Source organism: Coregonus lavaretus (genome assembly GCF_964263955.1).
Source record: "Coregonus lavaretus genome assembly, chromosome: 5".
NCBI lineage: Eukaryota > Metazoa > Chordata > Actinopteri > Salmoniformes > Salmonidae > Coregonus > Coregonus lavaretus.
The window spans coordinates 7,077,878-7,090,416 of NC_139992.1; the positions used below are offsets into that span (position 1 = coordinate 7,077,878).

The 12,539-nt window shown below is 47.2% G+C and overlaps 1 protein-coding gene across 1 annotated transcript in view; it reads right to left on the reverse strand.

Moving 5' to 3' along the window:
* Positions 1 to 12,539, reverse strand: part of LOC311129697 (aryl hydrocarbon receptor-like) — a gene marked incomplete at both ends in the record, with an annotated part of 71,740 nt that overhangs the window by 56,693 nt on the left and 2,508 nt on the right. The window lies entirely within an intron of this gene.

Below are 12,539 nucleotides of genomic sequence, written 5' to 3' on the forward strand. Positions count from 1 at the left end.
ATTTAAAGTCCTGGGAAGGTTGAACGAGGTGTGTTATAAATTACAGCTACCTGTTGAATATAAAAGTATTAACCCCTCGTTCCATGTGTCCCTTCTCAGGCCGGTGGTAGCTGGCCCACTCCAAGACAGTGAGATCAGGGAGACTCCTCCGCCCCCATTGGACATCGAGGGGGCACCGGCGTACTCCGTGAGGTCCATCTTGGATTCGAGACGTCGGATGGGGGGTCTCCAGTATCTAGTGGAGTGGGAGGGGTACGGTCCAGAGGAGCGGTGCTGGGTGCCGAGGGGAGACATTTTGGACCCGTCTCTCCTGACGGAATTCCATCGTGGACACCCGACGCGCCCGGCTCCGCGTCCTCCGGGTCGTCCCCGAGGCCGGAGTCAGCGCACGTCTGGAGCCGCGCGTCAAGGGGGGGGTACTGTCACGGTTTCGGCCGAGGCTGCCTCTCTCCCTTGTTCGGGCAGGCTTCGGCGTTCGTTGTCTCCGGAGTACTAGCTGCCACCGTTGTATGTTTCATGTTCGTTTGCTTCTGTCTAAGTGTTGTCACACCTGTTTTCATTCAGTGTCATTAGTGTCCTATTTAGTTCCCGTTGTGTGTGTCAGGTGTTGTGTATTATTGTTTTGTGTCAGACGTGTTTTCGCTCGGTTGAGCTTCTCTCCACTGCGCTGGAGTTACGCACCTGTTTGTGCGCTGTTCTGTTTCATTTTCGCCTTCGTGCGTATTTCGCCTTCGGGCAAGAGTTGTCCATTTGCCGTGTTTTCGGCTCAATACAAGTTTGTTGGATTATCCGTCTGCGTCCTGCATTTGATTCCACCACTACACCTACAGCACACCTTGACAGTTTCTCCGTTCTCCTTACAAGCCTTGCTCAACTTTTTTTTCTTTCACAAACCACGGCCTCAGGGGACCAGGCCAAACGAAAAGCATGATTGGCGGCGGGGGGGATCCAATCATAAAATGAGGAATTGAGTACACTGTGTAGTGTAAAGACTGGTGCTTTACGTTGGGAAAAGTATTTCATATCAATCACATTCATCATGGTATATTATTGACCGGGCTCTAATATTGGGGAGGGGGGTCATTACCCCCCGTCCCCCCGCAAATTACGCACAATTTCAGATCACACCTTTCCATTGAGACGGAGCGGACTGCTATGTTAGCGTTACCCGAGGTGAGCGGTCCCCAAATCAAACCACCCCTGCTGAAACCAACAGGATCTCTCTGGAGCGGTACCCAAATCAAACCACCCCTGTTGAAACCAATCAATCACATTTTATTTATAAAACCCTTTTTACATCAGCAGATGTCACACAGTGCTACAGTGGGGAGAACAAGTATTTGATACACTGCCGATTTTGCAGGTTTTCCTACTTACAAAGCATGTAGAGGTCTGTAATATTTATCATAGGTACACTTCAAATGTGAGAGACGGAATCAAAACAAAACTCCATAAAATCCACATTGTATGATTTTAAGTAATTAATTTGCATTTTATTGCATGACATAAGTATTTGATACATTACAAAAGCAGAACTTAATATTTGGTACAGAAACCTTTGTTTACAATTACAGAGATCATATGTTTCCTGTAGGTCTTGACCAGGTTTGCACGCACTGCAGCAGGGATTTTGGCCCACTCCTCCATACAGACTTTCTCCAGATCCTTCAGGTTTCAGGTGTACTCATCCTTCTTCTTCCTCCAAACACAGCGAGTGGAGTTTAGACCAAAAAGCTCTATTTTTGTCTCATCAGACCACATGACCTTCTCCCATTCCTCCTCTGGATCATCCAGATGGTCATTGGCAAACTTGCGCTGGCTTGAGCAGGGGGACCTTGAGTTCAAACAGGTGCAGTTAATACAGGTAATGAGTGGAGAACAGGAGGGCTTCTTAAAGAAAAATGAACAGGTCTGTGAGAGCCGGAATTCTTACTGGTTGGTAGGTGATCAAATACTTATGTCATGCAATAAAATGCAAATTAATTACTTAAAAATCATACAATGTGAAAAATGTATGCACTCACTAACTGTAAGTTGCTCTGGATAAGAGCGTCTGCTAAATGATTAAAAATGTAAAAAATTAATGTTGTAGAGGTTGCAACAGGTCAGTACATCAGGAGTAAATGTCACTTGGCTTTTCATAGCCGGGCATTTAGAGGTTGAAATAGCAGGTGCGGTAGAGAGAGTTGAAAACAGCAGGTCTGGGACAAGTTAGCACGTCCGGTGAACAGGTCAGGGTTCCATAGCCGCAGGCAGAAGAGTGGAAACTGGAGCAGCAGCACGACCAGGTGGACTGGGGACAGCAAGGAGTCATCAGGCCAGGTAGTCCTGAGGCATGGTCCTAGGGCTCAGGTCCTCCGGGACGGGAGGGAGAGAGGGATCTCTCTGGAGCGGTACCCAAATCAATTTCAGTGCAGATGTTGCCTATAGCAACACGTGAAGCAAAAGCACTGAATTAATCAATTTCATTGAACCCATTTCAAATCCTGCATCTCAACTGTTTACATACAGCAGTATAGAATTTGTCTAACTACTCTTGAATGAATAGGCTATCCCATTGGAGGATATGGCTATGATCTAGATCTATGTCCTGATCCATGGAGAGTCGCATAATGTCCTACTAGTTCTACATGTCCATTTATATTGCAGCCTATCTCTATTTATATACTAAAGCCACTCTAAGCTTGTCTTTACATTGGATACATGGACATTTAGTTTCTACTCTCTCAGCCATCCACTTACGGTTTTCTTATGGCTTACCTATCTATCGACATGCTGAATGTAAACTCCTGTATTTTGGCTCCAAAAAAAGGGAGAACTGAACACAACATGACTTTACTTTTCAAGCATCCTTTTCCTGTGTGATCCACTAAGCGACAGACCTAGCCAGGATTCAAAACAAACCTACTACATAGTACATCCTTTTCCTGTGTGATCCGCTAAGCGACAGACCTAGCCAGGATTCAAAACAAACCTACTACATAGTACATCCTTTTCCTGTGTGATCCACTAAGCGACAGACCTAGCCAGGATTCAAAACAAACCTACTACATAGTACTTAACATCTCTTTCCTTCACACTACTACCTTTTTTTTTTGCAGACGCTCTTATCCAGAGCGACTTACAGGAGCAATTAGGGTTAAGTGCCTTGCTCAAGGGCACATCGACAGATTTTTCACCTAGTCGGCTCGGGGATTAGAACCAGCGACCTTTCGGTTACTGGCACAACACTCTTAACCGCTAAGCTACCTGCCGCCACTACGTTGAACCAATGGCAAATCGTTTTATTTATAGAACTGAGATGATTTTAGGGAGTAAGGCCTTTGACATCAATCAAAATCTTTTGCTATGGTGACAACAGCAATGACCTCGATAAGAAAAAAACGTAATTGAGTCGTTCAAGAGAGACCCTCAAGATATTCTTACTAAACCGTTTTTTCCCCTATTCTCTGTGGTGAAAGACGAGATAATGAAACAGGATTTTAAAACTAGTGATTGAGAAGTGATGCATGGAGAAAAAGTTGTTTGCTAATCCAGTATTAGTCTGAACAAGCTGGCGAACATCCCTCCAAAGCAAACAGAACCCTTTCAGAATCCACAGGGATTATTCATTCTAATCTCAATCTATATTTACAGCAACTATAGGCCAAAGGTCAGAGTGCACTACAATCAAAACAACCATAACCCTATGATATTGTAATTGAATTGCATCTGTTGGCCTGAACAATGGACCTGCATACCCGACACACTGTCTCTATAAGCAGAATTTGATGTAAAAAAAACTGCAAATATGGACTTGTTGAGATAGAATCACACTATCAAGACATTCTATCAAGGCCTTCTCGGAATCAGACGCTCTGCAAGAACCTCTGGTTATCTCCGCTACTTAGCGTCACAACAGAAACCACATGACTCCGTTAAAGGGGACTGGGTCATTAGCTAGCTTAGGACCAGGAAGTTCCGCAACAGAGAGGGACAGATGAAAAGATAGAGGCTCCTGCTTCCTGGTTGGTTGCTGGTAAAGACAGCTCTTCCAGGTATCCCAGGAGCGCTCTTATTGGCTTAGTTAAGTTATCTGAGGGCCTGCCTGGCCATTTTCCACCTCACAGGTGAAACGCGTGGTGACATGGTGTCTTTACAACTGAAGAACTCACAATGGAAGGGCCATTCCTCGCTCCCAGTGGACCCCTAAAACTCTTTGTAGAAATGACGTAATGAAAAAAACTAATGGCGGTTGCATTTTTAGGGCATTGTGTTGTACTTATGTTAAATAGTGTCATACAAAATGTGGAGGACTGTTTCTAATGCTGGGGGTTGATACCAACAGAGTTAATCAGCCTTCTATATAGTTCAGCCTTCTATATAGTTCAGCCTTCTATTTAGTTCAGCCTTCTATTTAGTTCAGCCTTCTATATACACTGCTCAAAAAAATAAAGGGAACACTTAAACAACACAATGTAACTCCAAGTCAATCACACTTCTGTGAAATCAAACTGTCCACTTAGGAAGCAACACTGTTTGACAATACATGTCACATGCTGTTGTGCAAATGGAATGGACAACAGGTGGAAATTATAGGCAATTAGCAAGACACCCCCCAATAAAGGACTGGTTTTGCAGGTGGTGACCACAGACCACTTCTCAGTTCCTATGCTTCCTGGCTGATGTTTTGGTCACTTTTGAATGCTGGCGGTGCTTTCACTCTAGTGGTAGCATGAGACAGAGTCTACAACCCACACAAGTGGCTCAGGTAGTGCAGCTCATCCAGGATGGCACATCAATGCGAGCTGTGGCAAGAAGGTTTGCTGTGTCTGTCAGCGTAGTGTCCAGAGCATGGAGGCGCTACCAGGAGACAGGCCAGTATATCAGGAGACGTGGAGGAGGCCGTAGGAGGGGCAACAACCCAGCAGCAGGACTGCTACCTCCGCCTTTGTGCAAGGAGGAGCAGGAGGAGCACTGCCAGAGCCCTGCAAAATGACCTCCAGCAGGCCACAAATGTGCAAGTGTCTGCTCCAACGGTCAGAAACAGACTCCATGAGGGTGGTATGAGGGCCCGACGTCCACAGGTGGGGGTTGTGCTTACAGCCCAACACCGTGCAGGACGTTTGGCCTTTGCCAGAGAACACCAAGATTGGAAAATTCGCCACTGGCGCCCTGTGCTCTTCACAGATGAAAGCAGGTTCACACTGAGCACATGTGACAGACGTGACAGAGTCTGGAGACGCCGTGGAGAACGTTCTGCTGGCATTTCTTTGGGGGGCTGCACAGCCCTCCATGTGCTCGCCAGAGGTAGCCTGACTGCCATTAGGTACTGAGATGAGATCCTCAGACACCTTGTGAGACCATATGCTGGTGCGGTTGGCCCTGGGTTCCTCCTAATGCAAGACAATGCTAGACCTCATGTGGCTGGAGTGTGTCAGCAGTTCCTGCAAGAGGAAGGCATTGATGCTATGGACTGGCCCGCCCGTTCCCCAGACCTGAATCCAATTGAGCACATCTGGGACATCATGTCTCGCTCCATCCACCAACGCCACGTTGCACCACAGACTGTCCAGGGGTTGGCGGATGCTTTAGTCCAGGTCTGGGAGGAGATCCCTCAGGAGACCATCCGCCACCTCATCAGGAGCATGCCCAGGCATTGTAGGGAGGTCATACAGGCACGTGGAGGCCACACACACTACTGAGCCTCATTTTGACTTGTTTTAAGGACATTACATCAAAGTTGGATCAGCCTGTAGTGTGCTTTTCCACTTTAATTTTGAGGGTGACTCCAAATCCAGACCTCCATGGGTTGATTCATTTGATTTCCATTGATCATTTTTGTGTGATTTTGTTGTCAGCACATTCAACTATGTAAAGAAAAAAAGTATTTAATAAGATTATTTCATTCATTCAGATCTAGGATGTGTTATTTTAGTGTTCCCCGTTATTTTTTTGAGCAGTGTAGTTCAACCTTCTTATCGTACCAACTAAACGAAGGGCTTTCACATTTACAAAATATTATGAGTGCGTTGGATTTGTGTCCTCATCTGTGTTTATGATATGACTGCCAGGCTGGATGAAGAGCGGCGCCGTGCTACAGTGCAGCGAACCAGAGGGAAACACAACTGGATTGTGATGGTTAGTGTGGGGACCTCCATCACAGCGGGAGTGGCCCATTAACAGAAGAAACACTGGCAACCATTAGAGACCAGAGCCAGAGCTCTGAGAGGGCTTCTTTCAGAACAGCTATACATTTTCTAATCGCTGCATTCTTACAGCAGCAGTGGGAAGCCATAGTGTGTGTTTATGCCTGTTACTTGTGTGTCACATTGATTTCCTCCTTTCCCCTAGTCCACGTAAAAGGAGGCCTGGGAGGGGAATTGCAGTTGACATGCAGACTCATGTGGGCACACACTCACACACACACACAGTGGTGTAAAAAGTACCCAATTGTCATACTTGAGTAAAAGTAAAGATACTTTAATAGAAAATGACTCAAGTAAAAGTGAAAGTCACCCAGTAAAATACTACTTGAATAAAAGTATTTGGTTTTTTAAATACTTAAGTATCAAAAGTAAGTGTAATTGCTCAAATATACTTATGTATAAATCATTTCAAATTCCTTATATTAAGCAAACCAGACGGCACCATTTCGTTGTTTTATTAATTTACGGACAGCCAGGGGCACACTCCATTAAGTCCTTACGTTGTTTTTCTGGAATATGACTCAGGATGTAAACTGCAACTCCACCTATCTATTTCTGTCCCTCCTGAACAAATTGTATCCATGTATAGAGATCTCAGCATCCTTAAAAGAAGAGTCCAAGTGAGTCTCTGATATTGCCAATACATGAATATTGTTTGAATGCAATAGAAGCCTATTTCATGAATCTTGTTCCTTAAACTGCATATATTCAAGTGAGCAATTAACAGACCTTTCTTTGGTAGATTACAGTATTTATATGTCCAAACATGAATCAGCAGTTGGAATCTAAGAGAGAGACACTCAGTCAGTGTGTGTGTGTGGGGCTGGAATTACTTGTGTCTGTCGCTCCTCCTAACTCCTTGGGAGGGAGGGTGAACAACCAGTTTGTCATACCTCAGGTAGGCTGTCACCTCGTTCTCTTTCAGCCTTCATAGCTGGTATTAGTTCCTTTCTTCTTTGATGGACTGCATCAGAGAAATCCTCATTGATGAAGATGTAGGACCCTTTAAGGCATTTGGCTTTTTCAAGGACTGCAAGCTTATCCTTGAACCTGAGGAATTTCACTACACTTGGCCTGGGTCAGGTTCAATTGGCACCACCATTGGCACCACCATTGGCACCACTGGTGCCCCCTGGTTTCCCAGACCGGTGGGCACGTTCCAGATCAACCTGTTGATCCAATTGTAGCTTCTCAGAAAACAGCCTTCGAACTTTGTCCTCTGATTCAGCCCATGTCTCACTTTGGCTCTCCTGGATACCATCTATTGCAAGATTATTTATCCTCGATTGTCCATCCAGGTAATAACAGTACTACAGTAAAGCGTTTACGCTGAAGTAAATATCTAGCACAATACAATGCCATCAACACAAGTGCATGACACATTATACAGAAACACATTCTGTGGACACGTTTGACATTCAAACAAAATCCTGATTACCCAACATGCTGACTACACTGGCCACGCGTGTGCACATGTTGATATTGTCTATCCCCACCAGACACGATCATGAACCAACTATATTAATTTGGGAGTGGGTCGAAACACACGTGAAACATCCATGGACATTTAGCTAGCTCGCTGTTGCTAGCTAGTTTGTCCTGGAAGCTGAACATTGGGTTCTTATTTTACCTGGCATGCATACGGTCCTTTTTGTTTGCTGGTAGTCTTGTAGTATTTTGACCCGGAGTCATCTACTCTGACGATTAATCCATAGATAAAAAAGGGAAACCCTAGTTTGTTTTTAGTTAGTCTCTCCTTGTTTGTCTTTCAAGCATCCACGTGGGTTTGTATCTTCCTGATATCCAATAAGGAGGGGACTTGCAGTGCGCAGAGCAGCTCAAATATTTTAGTGCCTGGCTACGCAGACGCTCGTTTGCGCACGCGAGTGGTGAGGGTGAAATCATTGAATCACATGTATGTGTACATTTATTTTTGCAACGCTCCCGCACGCAATATTTCCGTGTGAGGCCACCATGGTATGTCACATGGACCCAGGGTCACAGAGGTCATGCAGGCTGTGTCCCAAATGGCACCCTATTCCCAATATAGTTCACTACAGGGCTCTGGTCAAAAGTAGTGCACTATATAGGGAATAGGGTACCAATTGGGACACAGAACAGCCTACCCACTGGGCACACATGGTTTAATCAACATTGTTTCCCACGTCATTTCAATGAAATTACGTTGAACCAACGTGGAATAGACATTGAATTGATGCCTGTGCCCAGTGGGTAGCTGCCTCCCATCGGACACCAGGATGTTATAGCCTCCCATGATTCCCTGTGATGAGACCCTGATCCTGGTGGTTTAGTGTTCATTCCGGGTTACTGATAATCCTGAGAGTGAATTGTTGTTTGTTGTACATGTAACCGGCTAAGCACAGGGGGCATGGTGCAGGATAGAATGATATCTCCTCCTTAAGCACCCAGAATATTTGGACCAGGATATAGAGTGCTGTCCTTGTCTGAGGCATTAGCATGGAACAAACCAAATGCTGCCTAATGTGGCTTTGCCTATAGGGGAGAAATGCCCACTGTAGAATCATCTGGTATTCACTGTGCTTTAGGTTTTACGCACTCCTGCTCTCATTCCTTTAGGTTGGCAGAGGAGTGATGCCAGTAGGCCTGAAGACGAGGAGGAGAGGAAGCAGATGGGTAATACTGTCAGATGGATTAAACGGGCTCTGATAGGCTTTGTTCAACTTGTACAAGACATTTAATTACACACAGAGCAACAACACTGGCCCATGGTACAACACACATCCTGCTGCAGAGTCAAACAAAGAGACAAATTACAATAGAGGGCATCTGAGGTATTAAAATAAAAAGATACAGAACATGGTGTCCCTACCAGAGCACAATGCTAGTTCACTCTGGTTGTTAAACAAAAACTACACAGCATTCGGTAGGCAGACTCAGCTAATTAACAGCAATTGATTGGTTGATGGTGGTGGCTACATAGGCTACTATCCACCATAGAGACAGAGACCTGGACGGTGAGGCAGATCTGAGCCACCTCCCGAGTGGCGCAGCGGTCTAAGGCACTGCATCTCAGTGCTTGAGGCGTCACTACAGACCCCCTGGTTTGATTCCAGGCTGTATCACAACCGGCCGTGATTGGGAGTCCCATAGGGCGGCGCACAATTGGCCCAGCGTCGTCCGGGTTTGGCCGGTGTAGGCTGTCATTGTAAATAAGAATTTGTTCTTAACTGACTTGCCTCGTTAAATAAAGGTAAAAAATAAAATAAATAAATAAATAAAATAAACCACCTGTCCAACACTGGACCGGGGCTTAATCCCAGCACACTGAGCAGCATCAGCTCTGTTTACATACAACAAATTATGATGGGAGACACAGAGACAGAGGCTATGGGCCCGCAGACATGATGGGCTGATAGGGGTGTTGATAAGGCTGCAGGTTAAGGCTCACTGTCTCGTCATGTACTTCCTGAATGTGAGGCCTGTTAATTACTCACTGTCAGGGGAGGAACTAGGCTAATGCTGTTACACAACAAGGACACGAGGGCTTGGCAGCACACTTTGACCTGAGACGCTGGAATAAAATAGCAACAATATATTTTGACAGGCTGAAGAGATTTGTTAGACCCGTAACACAATAATCAGTTATATTCATAGTGCACCTATTCTGAGGTTTCATAATCAAACAAAGTCAAGCAATTTCTGAGATGAATCAACCCTTCGACGACCCAAGAAATGACTAGATTTATCAAGGTTAAAATGTAAAAACAAAATGTATATATATTTAACAATAATAATATGGCTTTTTCAGATGATTAAAGCTATAGATTATTTAGTCCCATAAAACTAAAGGCTGGATTCTCCCCCACACCCTATTCAGGCATCTCCAAGCCTCTCCACAAAGTATTTGTACATGTCCTCTCCCTTCACACCAAAAAAGCCACGCATTTGCAATATCTCCCCCCAACATAGTGGTATCACAGGCCCCGGATCCGGTACGTCGCACCCCAAACAGCCATTTCAAAAAGCAACAGTCTTAAACAAACACTGCCCTCCCTCCATTTCATAAATTCTTTAAACTCTGTTTCTCTTAATTATTAATGCTTCGAGAGCATCCAACGGCCGCATTGCAGCATTCTCTTTTAAAGAGCACTGCCTAAAATAACGTCTTTCCCCCACAACATAGGAGAGAAAAAATACAAATCTGTCCCCTTTGCATGCAATTATTTTGTTCCTACATACACTCTCCTCCGTTTTTAATGGAGCCCCTGCTATCTCTTCCATCCTTAACTCCACATAAAGGCAGTCACGGGCCTCTATGAAATATTGAGGACCATTCTTCTTCTCCAGGATGAAATAATGGGCTGGCTGAGTGAGGTTGGCTGGCTGGCTGAGTGAGGGCTAGCTGGCTGGCTGGCTGAGTGAGGTTGGCTGGCTGGCTGAGTGAGTGAGTGAGTGAGGTTGGCTGGCTGGCTGGCTGGCTGAGTGAGATTGGCTGGCTGGCTGGCTGGCTGAGTGAGGTTGGCTGGCTGGCTGAGTGAGGATGGCTGGCTGGCTGGCTGAGTGAGTGAGGTTGGCTAGCTGGTTGGCTGGCTGAGTGAGGCTGGCTGGCTGAGTGAGGCTGGCTGGCTGGCTGAGTGAGGTTGGCTGGCTGGCTGGCTGAGTGAGGTTGGCTGGCTGGCTGGCTGAGTGAGGTTGGCAAGCTGGCTGGCTGAGTGAGGCTGGCTGGCTGGCTGGCTGGCTGGCTGAGTGAGTGAGTGAGGTTGGCTGGCTGGCTGAGTGAGGTTGGCTGGCTGGCTGGCTGGCTGGCTGGCTGGCTGGCTGAGTGAGGTTGGCAAGCTGGCTGACTGAGTGAGTCTGGCTGGCTGGCTGGCTGGTTGGCTGGCTGAGTGAGGTTGGCTGGCTGGCTGGCTGACTGAGGCTGGCTGGCTGGCTGAGTGAGGTTGGCTGGCTGGCTGAGTGAGGCTGGCTGGCTGAGTGAGGTTGGCTGGCCTGATGGCTGAGTGAGGCTGGCTGGCTGGCTGGCTGGCTGAGTGAGGCTGGCTGGCTGGCTGAGTGAGGTTGGCTGACTGGCTGGCTGGTTGGCTGAGTGAGGTTGGCTAGCTTGCTGACTGAGTGAGTCTGGTTGCCTAGCTGGCTGACTGAGTGAGGCTGTCTGGCTGGCTGGCTGGCTGGCTGTTTGGCTGGCTGGCTGGTTGGCTGGCTGGCTGAGTGAGGTTGGCTGGCTGGTTGGCTGGCTGAGTGAGGTTGGCTAGCTGGCTGGCTGGCTGGCTGGCTGGCTGGTTGGCTGGCTGAGTGAGGTTGGCTAGCTGGCTGACTGAGTGAGGCTGGCTGGCTGGTTGGCTGGCTGGCTGGCTGGCTGGTTGGCTGGCTGAGTGAGGTTGGCTAGCTGGCTGACTGAGTGAGGCTGGCTGGCTGGCTGGTTGGCTGGCTGGCTGAGTGAGGTTGGCTAGCTGGCTGGCTGGCTGGCTGGCTGGTTGGCTGGCTGAGTGAGGTTGGCTAGCTGGCTGACTGAGTGAGGCTGGCTGGCTGGTTGGCTGGCTGGCTGGCTGGCTGGCTGGCTGGTTGGCTGGCTGAGTGAGGTTGGCTAGCTGGCTGACTGAGTGAGGCTGGCTAGCTGGCTGACTGAGTGAGGTTGGCTAGCTGGCTGACTGAGTGAGGCTGGCTAGCTGGCTGACTGAGTTAGGTTGGCGAGCTGGCTGACTGAGTTAGGTTGGCTAGCTGGCTGACTGAGTGAGGTTGGCTAGCTGGTTGGCTGAGTGAGGTTGGCGAGCTGGCTGACTGAGTTAGGTTGGCTAGCTGGCTGACTGACTGAGGTTGGCTAGCTGGCTGGCTGAGTGAGGTTGGCTAGCTGGTTGGCTGCTGCTCTAGCTGAGGTTCTTTCTTTCACAGCTGATTAAATGTACTTTGAAGGCGTCAGGAAACACAGGCCATGAGAGACCCAGGTTCTCTACTGTTTCGGTCCTCTGTAGCTCAGATGGTAGAGCACGGCGCTTGTAACGCCAAGGTAGTGGGTTCGATCCCCAGGACCACCCATACACAAAAATGTATGCACGCATGACTGTAAGTCGCTTTGGATAAAAGCGTCTGCTAAATGGCATATTTTATTAATTTTTTATTTATAAGAGTTCTAGGGATGGGAGCATGAATGAGGAGGTTTAAAAAGTCCCAGTGGCTCCGCACAGTGATTCCCATGACTATGCATAGCAACTACTGTACTGCTCTGTTCCACCTAACTGTACAGACAAGACAGCAAGTCAGCACAGGGATGCTATAAGGGGCTAAGGCTAACTGCTCTGATAGCTACCTGCTCTGATGCTCTTTAAGTAGAGCATATTTTTAGGATAGGAGTTAGCTACATACTGTACTGGC